Genomic DNA, 12,447 nt, shown 5'->3' on the forward strand with positions numbered 1-12,447 from the left:
TAAGGTCTGGTAGGCTAAACTGCATTTACTTCAATGCAAGAAGCCTTACAGGTAAGGCAGATGAACTCAGAGCATGGATCGGTACATGGGATTGTGATATAGCGATTACAGAAACATGGTTGAGGGATGGGCAGGACTGGCAACTCAATGTTCCGGGGGTACCGATCCTCCCGGCGAGACAGAAGTGGAGGTAAGAGAGGAGGGGGGAGTTGGCACTATTGATTAGGGAGGACATCACGGCAGTACTTAGAGAGGGTATCCTGGGGGGAATGTCCAGCGAGGCCATATGGGTAGAACTTAGAAATAAAGGGGTGTTCACTTTGATGGGATTATACTATAGGCCCCCCAATAGTCAGAGGGAAGTGGAGGAGCATATATGTAGGGAAATCACAGATAGGTGTAGGAATTATAGGGTTGTAATAGTAGGTGAATTAACTTCCCTAATATTGACTGGGACTGCCTTAGTGCTAAGGGATCAGATGGGGAAGAATTTGTTAAGTGTGTCCAGGATAGTTTTCTGAAGCAGTATGTGGATGGCCCTACTAGAGAAGGGGCTACACTCGGCCTCCTCTTAGGAAATGAGGGATGGGCAGGTGGTTGATGTGTCAGTGGGGGAGCACTTTGGGACCAGTGACCATGACTCTTCAACATAGTTATGGAAAAGGATAGGACTGGTCTTCCAGTTGAAGTCCTAAATTGGGGGAAGGCTAATTTCGATGGCATCAGACAGGAACTCTCAAAAGTTGATTGGGTGAGGCTGTTTACAGGTAAAGGGGCGTCTGGCAAGTGGGAGGCTTTTAAAAGTGAGATAGGAAGAGTTCAGGGCCGGAATGTTCCTGTTAGATGGAAGGGCAAGGCTGGCAAGTTTAGGGAACCTTCGTTGACGAGGGATATTGAGGGTCTGGTCAGGACAAAGAAGGAGGCATATGTCAGGTATAGGCAGCTGGGATCAAGCGAGTCCCTCGAGGAGTATAGGGGATGTAGGAGTACACTTAAGAAGGAAATTAGGGAGGGCGAAAAGGGGCCATGAGATTTTCCCTGGCAGATAAGATAAAGGAGAATCCAAAAAGATTCTATAAGTATATTAAGAGTAAAAGGGTAGCTAGGGAGAGAGTAAGTCCCCTTAAGGATCAGTGTGGCAATCTATGTGTGGAGCCACGGGAAATGGGCGAGGTCTTAAATGAATATTTCTCGTCTGTATTTACTGTGGAGAAGGTCATGGAAGCTAGTGAGTTCAAGGGAGGGAACAGCGATATCCTGGAGCATATCAACATTACAAAGGAGGAGGTGTTGGAGGTTTTGAAGCACATTAAGGTGGATAAATCCCCAGGGCCTGACCAGGTGTATCCTAGGATGCTATGGGAAGCGAGGGAGGAGATTGCTGGGGCCCTGGCAGAGATTTCTGTATCATCGTTAGCCACGGGTGAGGTACCGGAAGACTGGAGGATAGCTAATGTTGTTCCTTTATTTAAGAAGGGCAGCAAGGATAAGCCAGGGAACTACAGGCCGGTGAGCCTTACATCAGTGGTGGGAAAGTTACTGGAAGGGATTCTGAGAGACAGGATTTATATGCATTTGGAAAGGCATGGTCTGATTAGGGATAGTCAGCATGGCTTTGTGCGTGGGAAATCATGTCTCACAAATTTGATTGAGTTTTTCGAGGAGGTGACCAAGAGGATTGACGAGGGCAGGGCGATGGACTTTGTCTACATGGACTTTAGCAAGGCCTTTGACAAGGTCCCGCATGGTGGGCTGGTCCAGAAGGTTCAAACACATGGGATCCAGGGTGAGCTAGCCAATTGGATACAAAATTGGCTTGGTGATAGGAGGCAGAGGGTGGTAGTGGAGGGTTGTTTTTCAGATTGGAGGCCGGTGACCAGTGGTGTGCCGCAGGGATCGGTGCTGGGCCCTCTGTTGTTTGTCATATATATTAATGACTTGGATGTGAATGCAAGGGGCATGATTAGTAAGTTTGCAGATGACACCAAAATTGGTGGTATAGTGGACAGTGAAGAAGGTTGTCTAAGGTTACAACAGGATATAGATCAACTGGGAAAGTGGGCAAGGGATTGGCAAATGGAATTTAACGCAGACAAGTGCGAAGTGATGCATTTTGGGAAGTTAAACCAGGGCAGGACGTATACAGTGAATGGCAGGGCCCTGGGGAGTGTTGTTGAGCAGAGAGACCTTGGGGTGCAAGTACACAGTTCCCTGAAAGTGGCAACACAGGTAGACAGGGTGGTGAAGCAGGCATATGGCATGCTTGCCTTCATCGGCCGAGGCATTGAGTACAAGAGTTGGGATGTCATGTTACAGTTGTACATAACGTTGGTTAGGCCCGCATTTGGAGTACTGTGTGCAGTTCTGGTCGCCGCACTACAGGAAAGATGTGATTAAGCTAGAGAGGGTGCAGGAAAGATTCACAAGGATGCTGCCTGGTTTGGAGGGCTTGAGTTATAAAGAGAGATTGGATAGGCTGGGTCTGTTTTCCCTGGAGCGAAGGAGGCTGAGAGGGGACACCGATAGAGGTATATAAAATTATGAGAGGCATCGATAGGGTAGATAGCCAGAGTCTGTTTCCCATGGTAGGGGTGAGTAAAACTAGAGGGCATAGATTTAAGGTGAGAGGGAGGAGGTTTTAAAGGGGATCAAAGGGATAAATGTTTCACACACAGAATAGTGGGTATCTGGAATGAGCTGCCTGAGGAGGTGGTGGAGGCAGGAACAGTAGCGACATTTAAGAGGCATCTGGACTGGGTACTTGAATGAGCAAGGCAGAGAGGGATATGGAATTAATGCAGGCAGGTGGGATTAGTATAGATAGGCATTATGGTCGGCCTGGACGCGGTGGGCCGAAGGGCCTGTTTCTATGCTGTACGACTCATATGACTTAACGGGGTACGGTGTTTGTGGAAGATTTATAAAAATCTTGTTCTTTGGCCTCCTTGACTCTAGAGACAATGGGTAAGCACCTAGAGGTAAAAATATACCTGTTTAAAATAAGCTGGTATTACTCTGAATAGCAATAGCAGAGACGGCAGAGGTTTAACACCAGGTCTGCAAAGAGTTAACAGTGAGATAGTCAGCGTAAGAAGGACACAGAGCCCCGAGACCATGCGGCACTTAAAGCGACAGTCCACGCGCGCTTAAAGCAACAGTACACTAGACGCTCCGCCTCTCTCTCTCCGGGGCTGGTGTGCCGGATGGGGGCTGGCATCGAGGCCTGGCCTGCTTCCGACGGGCAAGTCTTCGCTCTGTGCTTGTGGCATCGTACAAGCTGGGTGGGGGGGGGGTTGGGGGTGGAGGGCTAATGCTTTGCTGCCTTATCTAGCTGATCGAAGAGGACAAGTTCTTCGTAATTATTCCCTTCGTCGTTGATGCTTGTGTTGCTGGCTGGGAACAGGATTTAGAAGTCCACGTTGGTATCTTCATGGGCCGTGTCATAAATTATACGTGTCGCTGCCAAACACCTCTGGAGCTGTTGGATTCCTTTCTGACACTGGACTTGGTGATTCTTATCCACATTCTCAAAGCAACTATTTTCTCCCAGCACGTGGAGAAGTGGCACGCTGCTGGTCATTGCACTTCGGCAAATTCGTCCCGCCATTCTCGCAACCCCTGGCTTATATTGAACCTCTGCCTTCTCCTGATGGCACGGGTTCTTTTGCTCTTGATACACTTCCTGGCCGGGTTGGGCCATCCATTTCGTACGGCAGTTTTCCACATTTGGAGGGTTACAGCTGCCAGCCAGTGAGAGACGAAACGTTTTTCTCAAAGGCGACCAACTAACCCAACAAACACTCCCAGGACAGGTACAGCACGGGGGGTTAGATACAGAGTAAAGCTCCCTCTACACTGTCCCCATCGATGTTCGTTCCCCAGTGAACTCTCAGGCACTGCCTTGCCCTGTCTGGTTAAACATGGTCGTTGTGGAACGTGCAGTAAAATGTGGGGTGAAGAGCTGCCGTGAATCTCGTCGGACGTGAAGGGCTTGTGTGCGCCGGAATGTCCGTGGATTTAATCCCTGAAACATTTCCCTTCCAGAGGCGGCAAGAAAAAGAAGCACAAGAGTGTGGGGCACCAGCACAAGGGCCAGGAAGGTCATAGGTCAGCGAAAGACGACCATCACCACAAGGCCTGGGAGAGAAAATGGCGGCCTGCAAAGAGCAAGGCAGGAGAAGAGGCCCAGAAGGCAAATGGCACCTTAGTGTCCAGAATGACTCAGTGCATGATTTCCACGTGTGTGTGTTTCCATTTTCTATATGGATGGTAGGGGCAAGAAGTAAGAAAGTGTTACCTTGTATAGTTATCATGTGATTAGCATGTGCCAGCCATTCTCCAGTCTCTCTCTCTCTCTCTCCCTCCCTCTCTCTCTCTCTCTCTCCCTCTCTCTTCCCCCCCCTCTCTCTTCCCCCCCCTCTCTCTTCCCCCCCTCTCTCTTCCCCCCCCCCTCTCTCATCCCCCCCCCTCTCTCTTCCCCCCCCTCTCTCTTCCCCCCCCTCTCTCTTCCCCCCCTCTCACTTCCCCCCCCTCTCTCTTCCCCCCCCTCTCTCTTCCCCCCCTCTCTCTTCCCCCCCCTCTCTCTTCCCCCCCCTCTCTCTTCCCCCCTCTCTCTTCCCCCCCTCTCTCTTCCCCCCCTCTCTCTTCCCCCCCCTCTCTCTTCCCCCCCCTCTCTCTTCCCCCCCCCCTCTCTTCCCCCCCCTCTCTCTTCCCCCCCCTCTCTCTTCCCCCCCTCTCTCTTCCCCCCCCTCTCTCTTCCCCCCCCCTCTCTCTTCCCCCCCCCCTCTCTTCCCCCCCCCTCTCTCTTCCCCCCCCTCTCTCTTTCCCCCCCTCTCTCTTTCCCCCCCTCTTCTTTCCCCCCCCTCTCTCTTTCCCCCCCCTCTCTCTTTCCCCCCCCTCTCTCTTTCCCCCCCCCTCTCTCTTTCCCCCCCCTCTCTCTTTCCCCCCCCTCTCTCTTCCCCCCCCTCTCTCTTTCCCCCCCCTCTCTCTTTCCCCCCCCTCTCTCTTTCCCCCCCCTCTCTCTTTCCCCCCCCTCTCTCTTTCCCCCCCCCTCTCTCTTTCCCCCCCTCTCTCTTTCCCCCCCCTCTCTCTTTCCCCCCCCCTCTCTCTTCCCCCCCCTCTCTTTTCCCCCCCCTCTCTCTTTCCCCCCCCCTCTCTCTTTTCCCCCCCCTCTCTCTTTTCCCCCCCCTCTCTCTTTCCCCCCCCCTCTCTCTTTCCCCCCCCCCTCTCTCTTTCCCCCCCCCTCTCTCTTTCCCCCCCCTCTCTCTTTCCCCCCCTCCTCTTCCCCCCCCTCTCTCTTTCCCCCCCCCTCTCTCTTTCCCCCCCCCTCTCTCTTTCCCCCCCCCTCTCTCTTCCCCCCCCCCCTCTCTCTTCCCCCCCCCCTCTCTCTTCCCCCCCCTCTCTCTTCCCCCCCCTTCTCTCTTCCCCCCCCCCTCTCTCTTCCCCCCCCCCCTCTCTCTTCCCCCCCCCTCTCTCTTCCCCCCCCCCTCTCTCTTCCCCCACCCCTATCTCTTCCCCCACCCCTATCTCTTCCCCCCCCTCTCTCTTCCCCCCCTCTCTCTTCCCCCCCCTCTCTCTTCCCCCCCCCTCTCTTCCCCCCCCCCTCTCTTCCCCCCCCCTCTCTTCCCCCCCCTCTCTTCCCCCCCCTCTCTTTCCCCCCCCCTCTCTTCCCCCCCCCTCTCTTCCCCCCCCTCTCTTCCCCCCCCTCTCTCTCTTTCCCCCCCCCTCTCTCTCTTTCCCCCCCCCTCTCTCTCTTTCCCCCCCCCTCTCTCTCTTTCCCCCCCCCTCTCTCTCTTTCCCCCCCCCCTCTCTCTCTTTCCCCCCCCCTCTCTCTCTTTCCCCCCCCCCTCTCTCTCTTTCCCCCCCCCTCTCTCTCTTTTCCCCCCCCTCTCTCTCTTTCCCCCCACACTCCAGGCTCTGTGGCAGTTACTCTCTCCCCGGAGTCACAAAGTTGTAAGGTTGAGTCCCACTCCAGTCACTCGAGTACATATACAGACTAACACTCCCGGTGCCGGTACTGAGGGAGTGCCACACAGTCGGAGGTGCTGTCTTTCAGGATGATTCGTTAAACCGAGACCCCCGTCTGCCCCTCTCAGGTGGATGTAAAAGATCCCACAGCCGTTATTGGAAGAAGAGCGGGGGGGGGGCGGTGTGGGTGGTGAGGGGTGGGGGGAGTTCTCTGTATGATAATGACAAGGCAGTCGTTGCTTTCCATTCTGAACATGAGCTTTCGGACAATTGCATAAGGGATGAATTTTCTGTTTAAAATTCTCACAGGAAGCTGGGGGTCAGGTCGAATTGGTCACTGACCTCTAGGACACAGTCTTCTCATCATCCCTGCCCAGAGAGTCCCCAGTGGTGAAATACGTCATGCAATGTAGAGGGAGCTTTACTCTGTATCTAACCCCCGTGCTGTACCTGTCCTGGGGAGTGTTTGATGGGGACAGTGTAGAGGGAGCTTTACTCTGTATCTAACCTCCGTGCTGTACCTGTCCTGGGAGTGTTTGATGGGGGACAGTGTAGAGGGAGCTTTAGTCTGTATCTAACCTCCGTGCTGTACCTGTCCTGGGAGTGTTTGATGGGGGACAGTGTAGAGGGAGCTTTACTCTGTATCTAACCCCCGTGCTGTACCTGTCCTGGGAGTGTTTGATGGGGGACGGTGTAGAGGGAGCTTTACTCTGTATCTAACCCCCGTGCTGTACCTGTCCTGGGAGTGTTTGATGGGGACAGTGTAGAGGGAGCTTTACTCGGTATCTAACCCCCGTGCTGTACCTGTTCTGGGAGTGTTTGATGGGGGACAGTGTTGAGGGAGCTTTACTCTGTATCTAACCCCCGTGCTGTACCTGTCCTGGGGAGTGTTTGATGGGGACAGTGTAGAGGGAGCTTTACTCTGTATCTAACCCTCGTGTTGTACCTGTCCTGGGAGTGTTTACTGATCTCGACTGACTGACATGGGATAAGACTGAAATCTCTCACCTTGTTAAGTATTAAAATACATTTTTGTGAAGCTGTAACTCGTTGATTGAGATGACTGGGTGGATGTTTTGTAGATTTGAGACATGGCTAAAATCTATAGTGATAAACTATATTTTGAATAATTGTGCCATTCAGCTTTGAATATTCTAACTTATTTTTTAAAATTGTATTTAATAGTTGAAAAATCTTGATGAAGATTTGGAAATTAAACACCCAGTGATTGTGACCAACTGGCTGGGTTTTTGCTTTAAATCGGATTGATGAATTTGTGTTTTGCTGTAATATTTATTACCTCACTCTCGAGCTGCCTACCCACTCCTCGGCCTTCACTCTCTGTTATTCTCACTCTTCCCCTCACTCAGGAGCTGGGAAATGTCGTGACGTCCCATTCTGAGAATCAGGGAGCAGGAGAGAGCCAGAATATCAGGAATGTCTGTAAAATTTCCCTTGCCAAATATCTGCTTACACGGAGTTTCCAGAAATGATTCAACTCCGAAAGTGCAAATTTCACAGTCTGTATTTTCTCTCTGTCTGTCTGTCCCTCTTCCCCCACTCTCGCTCTCCCCTCTGTTTCTCGCTCTCTCTCTCTCGCTGTCTCTTCCCCCACTCTCGCTGTCCCCCTCTCTTCTCCCCCCCCCCCACACTCCCCCTCTCTCTGCCCCCCCAATCTCTCTGTGCCTGCCCCTCTCTCTTATACCCCCCCCCACTCTCCCTCTCCCCCACTATCTCTTTCTCCTCTCCCTCCCTCTCTCCTCACTTCTACTATCCACTGTCCCCCTCTTTCTCTCCCCCACTCCCCCTCTCTCTCTCTCACTCTCGCTCTCTCACACACTCTTCCCTGCCCCAAATCCCTTCGACATCACACTAGGGGGGACTCTAAATTATTGGGACTTCTCGATGAATGGGGACAGGGTGCACCTCCGATCTGGAGGCCTTTCCCCTTGTTCGGATCCCCCTCCCTGACCCTCGCCGTGGGAAGGCTAAAGGCAGCTTGGAGTGTAATTAGATTCTGCACCTTACAAATAAAGTTGTTTTTTTTTTTTGAATTGGGATCCGTTTGGCTTTCTGTGTAACTTCAGTCAGCCCGCACTCACGTAGGTCTCGTAGACAGAGTTTAGCGCTGACATGGGGGGCATTAGATTTCGCTGTCTGTGGGATCTTGCTGTGCTCACATTGGCTGTCGCGTTTCCGACATTACGACCGTGCCTACGCTTTAAAAAAGAAAGTGCTTCATTGGCTGTGAAGTGCTTTGGGACGGCCTGAGGTGGTGAGAGGCGCTAGAGAAATGCATGTCTTGCGCGCAATACTGACGAAGATGGTGAATTTAAGTGCGGGAAGGCTCAGTGAGTCCAGTATTGTGGACGTTGACCTTCCTGTGACCTCCGAGCGATCCCTCATTTCCCCCGCTCACCCCTCCCTCTTTCGGGAGCTGGTTGGGCATCAGTAATGCAGGGGACTCCTTTACAAACTACATTGAAAAGGGGAATAGACTTGAGGGGCTGAATGGCCTCCTCCTGTTCCTGTATAATCTGAGGAGCACTTCCCATTCTCCAGGGGCAATTAGGGATGGGCAATAAATGCTGTCTTTTGTGGAAGATAGTTCTCCCCGGTGACCTGGAGCCCAATATCTATCGCTCGTCCAACATCACTTAAAAAAAAAAACCAGATGATTTGGGTCATTATCACATTGCTGTTTGTGGGATCTTGCTGTGCGCAAATTGGTTGCCTGCACTTCAGAAGGACTTTATTTGGCCAGAAAGCGCTCTGGGATGTCCGTGTGACCTCGGCAACCTTTGCTGACTTGCCGTCTTTCTGATTGCCGCAACAATGTCCTTATCAGGTGGCAAGTCTCCAGGCATCTGTGAAGAGAGGGAATCTGTTCTTTAATTTTCAGCTCAATTGCCCCACCTCAGTGTCAAATACCTGGCTAACACGACTGATCAGTGACTGGAAGCAGGGTGCCCGGATGGCTGATTGTTCCAGAGATAATACATTCTTGTGCCTCTTGTACAAACAGTGTTACCTCTTTAACTCTTTAACTCTTGCTGTGAGCTCAGAGATACAGGACATGGGGCAGTTTGACAAGTTACCCAGTTAGGATTAGTTAGGGTTAGATCCAGAGTAAAGCGGAGTTCACTCCGCTCCGCACGCGGGCGGGGTCCGCGTACTGGCACTTTAACAACCGGCTGCTGGAGGACGAGCGATTTCGGGACTCGTTCTGTCGCAGACCCGGCCCTGTGGCAGGCGTACAAAGAGAAGAAGGGCGCGCTGAGGGACCTGCAGCTCATAGGGTCCCGAGGCGCGTACGTGAGGTCGTGTATCCAGATCCTGGAAGATTTGGACCGCGCCTCACCCTTCTTCTACTCGCTGAAAAAATGGCGGGGGGTCCGCAAGCAGCTCGTCGAGCTGCTGGCTGACGACAGATCCTCCATCACGGATCCGGAGGGAATGGGCCTCCTGGTCCGTACTTATTACAGTGCGTTGTTCTCTCCGGATCCGTCCAGTGAGGATGCGCGCAGAGTTTTGTGGGAGGACCTGCTGCAGGTCAGCCCGGAGGGCGCCGAAGGATTGGAGGCTCCGCTCACGTTGGCAGAGCTGACTGGCGCCCTCCACCAGTTCTCGAGGGGCAAATCCCCAGGGTTGGACGGGCTGACCGTGGAGTTCCTCAGGGCGTTCTGGGACGTCCTGGGGGACGATTACGCGCGGGACCTGGGGGAAAGCCTGGCGACCGGGGAGATGCCCCTCTCGTGGCGCAGGGCGGCCATCGTCCTGCTGCAGAAGAGGGGCGATCTCCGCCTGCTTAAAAACTGGCGTCCGGTCTCCCTCCTCAGCACGGATTACAAGATCTTTGCCCGGGCTATGTCTACCCGCCTGGGCTCCGTGCTGGCCCACATGATCCACCCCGACCAGTCCTACACAGTCCCGGGCCGGTCCATCCAGGACAACATCCACCTGGTCCGGGACCTGATCCATCTTTCCCAGAGGACTGGTCAGTCGGTCTCCTTTCTCTCCCTCGATCAGGAGAAGGCGTTCGACAGGGTGGATCACGAATACCTTTTCGGGACTCTGCGCGCTTTCGGACTCGGGCCGCATTTCGTGGCCCGGGTCCGACTTTTATACACCGCCGCAGAGTGTCTAGATTAGATTAGATTAGATTAGATTAGAGATACAGCACTGAAACAGGCCCTTCGGCCCACCGAGTCTGTGCCGAACATCAACCACCCATTTATACTAATCCTACACTAATCCCATATTCCTACCAAACATCCCCACCTGTCCCTATATTTCCCTACCACCTACCTACACTAGTGACAATTTATAATGGCCAATTTACCTATCAACCTGCAAGTCTTTTGGCTTGTGGGAGGAAACCGGAGCACCCGGAGAAAACCCACGCAGACACAGGGAGAACTTGCAAACTCCACACAGGCAGTACCCAGAATCGAACCTGGGTCCCTGGAGCTGTGAGGCTGCGGTGCTAACCACTGCGCCACTGTGCCGCCCTAGTCAAAGTTAACGGGTCCTTGACGGCGCCCCTTCGATTTGGGAGAGGAATGCGTCAGGGATGCCCCATGTCCGGCCAATTGTATACCATCTGCGTGGAGCCCTTCCTGTGCCTTCTTCGCAGGAGGTTGACGGGATTGGCTCTGTGCGAGCCGGCCATGCGGGTCGTCTTCTCGGCTTACGCCGACGACGTGCTCCTCGCAATCACAGATCCCGTTGACTTGCGGAGGATGCGCGACTGCCAGCAGACCTTTTCTGCCGCGTCCTCCGCGAGGATCAATTGGGAGAAATGTTCCGGACTCCTGGTTGGTCAGTGGTGGGTGGACTCCCTGCCGGAGGAGATGACACCTTTTGCGTGGAGCACCACGCACCTCCTCTATCTGGGAGTCCACCTTAGCCCCGCTGAGGAAGCCTGGCCGGCAAACTGGCAGGAGTTGGAGGCGAAAGTCACCGCTCGGCTGGGGCGCTGGACAGGACTGCTCCGAGTGCTTTCCTACAGGGGCCGAGCGTTGGTCATAAACCAACTGGTGGCCTCCATGTTGTGGTACCGGTTGGTCACTTTGGCCCCGCCCCCTGCACTTGCCACCAAGATCCAGAAGAAACTCGTCGATTTCTTCTGGGGCAAGAGGAAACACTGGGTCTCTGCCGCGGTCCTGAGTCTCCCGATTGAGGAGGGCGGTCAGTCGCTGGTGTGCGTCCGCACCCAGGCTGCGACTCTCCGCCTTCGGACCCTGCAGAGATACCTGTACGTCGAGCGTCCTCCCAGATGGTGTGCGCTGGCGACGTATTTTTTCCGCCAGTGTCACTGCCTTCAAGACGACACGCAGCTCCCGGTGGAGTCCGTTAGCCGCGCCTCTCTGAGGGAGTTGCCTGTCTTTTACCGGGATCTATTCCGAGTCTGGAACATGGTCGCCTCCAGTCAGGGCGCTCCCCCGCCGGCGGAGGAGAGCGCCTCGGCTGTTTGGGCAGCCAACTCTGAGGACGGACTGGTGGGCGGAGGAGTGGGGGGAGGAGTAGCCGAAGCCCCCGGGACGCCCCTCACTGCGGGTGGCGAGGGGGCTAGGGAGAGTGGAGCGCTCATCGGACCCAGGCTTTGGGAACAGGTCCCGCACAATACGAGCCACCTCTCAGAAATGCCCTCTGTGCCATTCCAATCGTCGCGGAGCGGTTTCCTGTACGGGCTGCTCCTGCACACTCTCCACTTCCTCGCCCTCGTCAGCCGGCCGGACACGCCCTGGCGGTCCGCGTTGCCATCTGGCGGCGAGGGGAAACCCCGATGGAGGTCTCTCTACGCGGGAGTCTTCCCCCTTTACATCAGGGACCTGGGATGGAGGGTGTTGCAAATGGCAGTCCCGTGCAATAGACTTTTAAGTAGGTTCACGGACTCCCAGGCTGCCTGGACGAGTCCGTGTTCCATGTTTATACGGAGTGTGCGAGGTTGCAGCCCCCCTTTGAGTATTTGAAGGGGCTGCTCCTCAAGTTCTGGCTGCACTTCAGTCCCACGCTCCTGATCCTTGGGCACGCGTTGCAGAGGGGCGTGGGCCGGGAGGAGGATCTCCTCGTCGGTCTGCTCCTGGGCCTGGCCAAAGTGGCAATTCACAGGTCCAGGCTGCGGGCCGTCGGGGGGGGGGGGGGGGTCCGTCCTCCCCGATTGCCTGCCCCTCTTCCGCGGTTACATTCGTGCCCGGGTGTCCCTGGAGAAGGAGCATGCGGTGTCCGCCAGTACGCTTGAGGCCTTCCGCGACCGGTGGGCACCGCAGGGACTGGAGTGCATCGTCGACGCCGAGAATGGCATTTTAATTTGAGTTTTTGGTTTATTTATCTGTTTTTAATAAAGTTATTTTTAAAATGTATATGAAGGGGGCCTGAAGAATAAAGGCCCCCTCGACATAAAATATATAAAAGGGGCCTGGGGTATAAAGGCCACCTTTAAAAAATAAAAGGGGAAAGTAAAAACTGGGTTCGATA

The sequence above is a fragment of the Heterodontus francisci genome, chromosome 46, assembly GCF_036365525.1.
Source record: "Heterodontus francisci isolate sHetFra1 chromosome 46, sHetFra1.hap1, whole genome shotgun sequence".
In the NCBI taxonomy this organism is placed as follows: Eukaryota; Metazoa; Chordata; class Chondrichthyes; order Heterodontiformes; family Heterodontidae; genus Heterodontus; species Heterodontus francisci.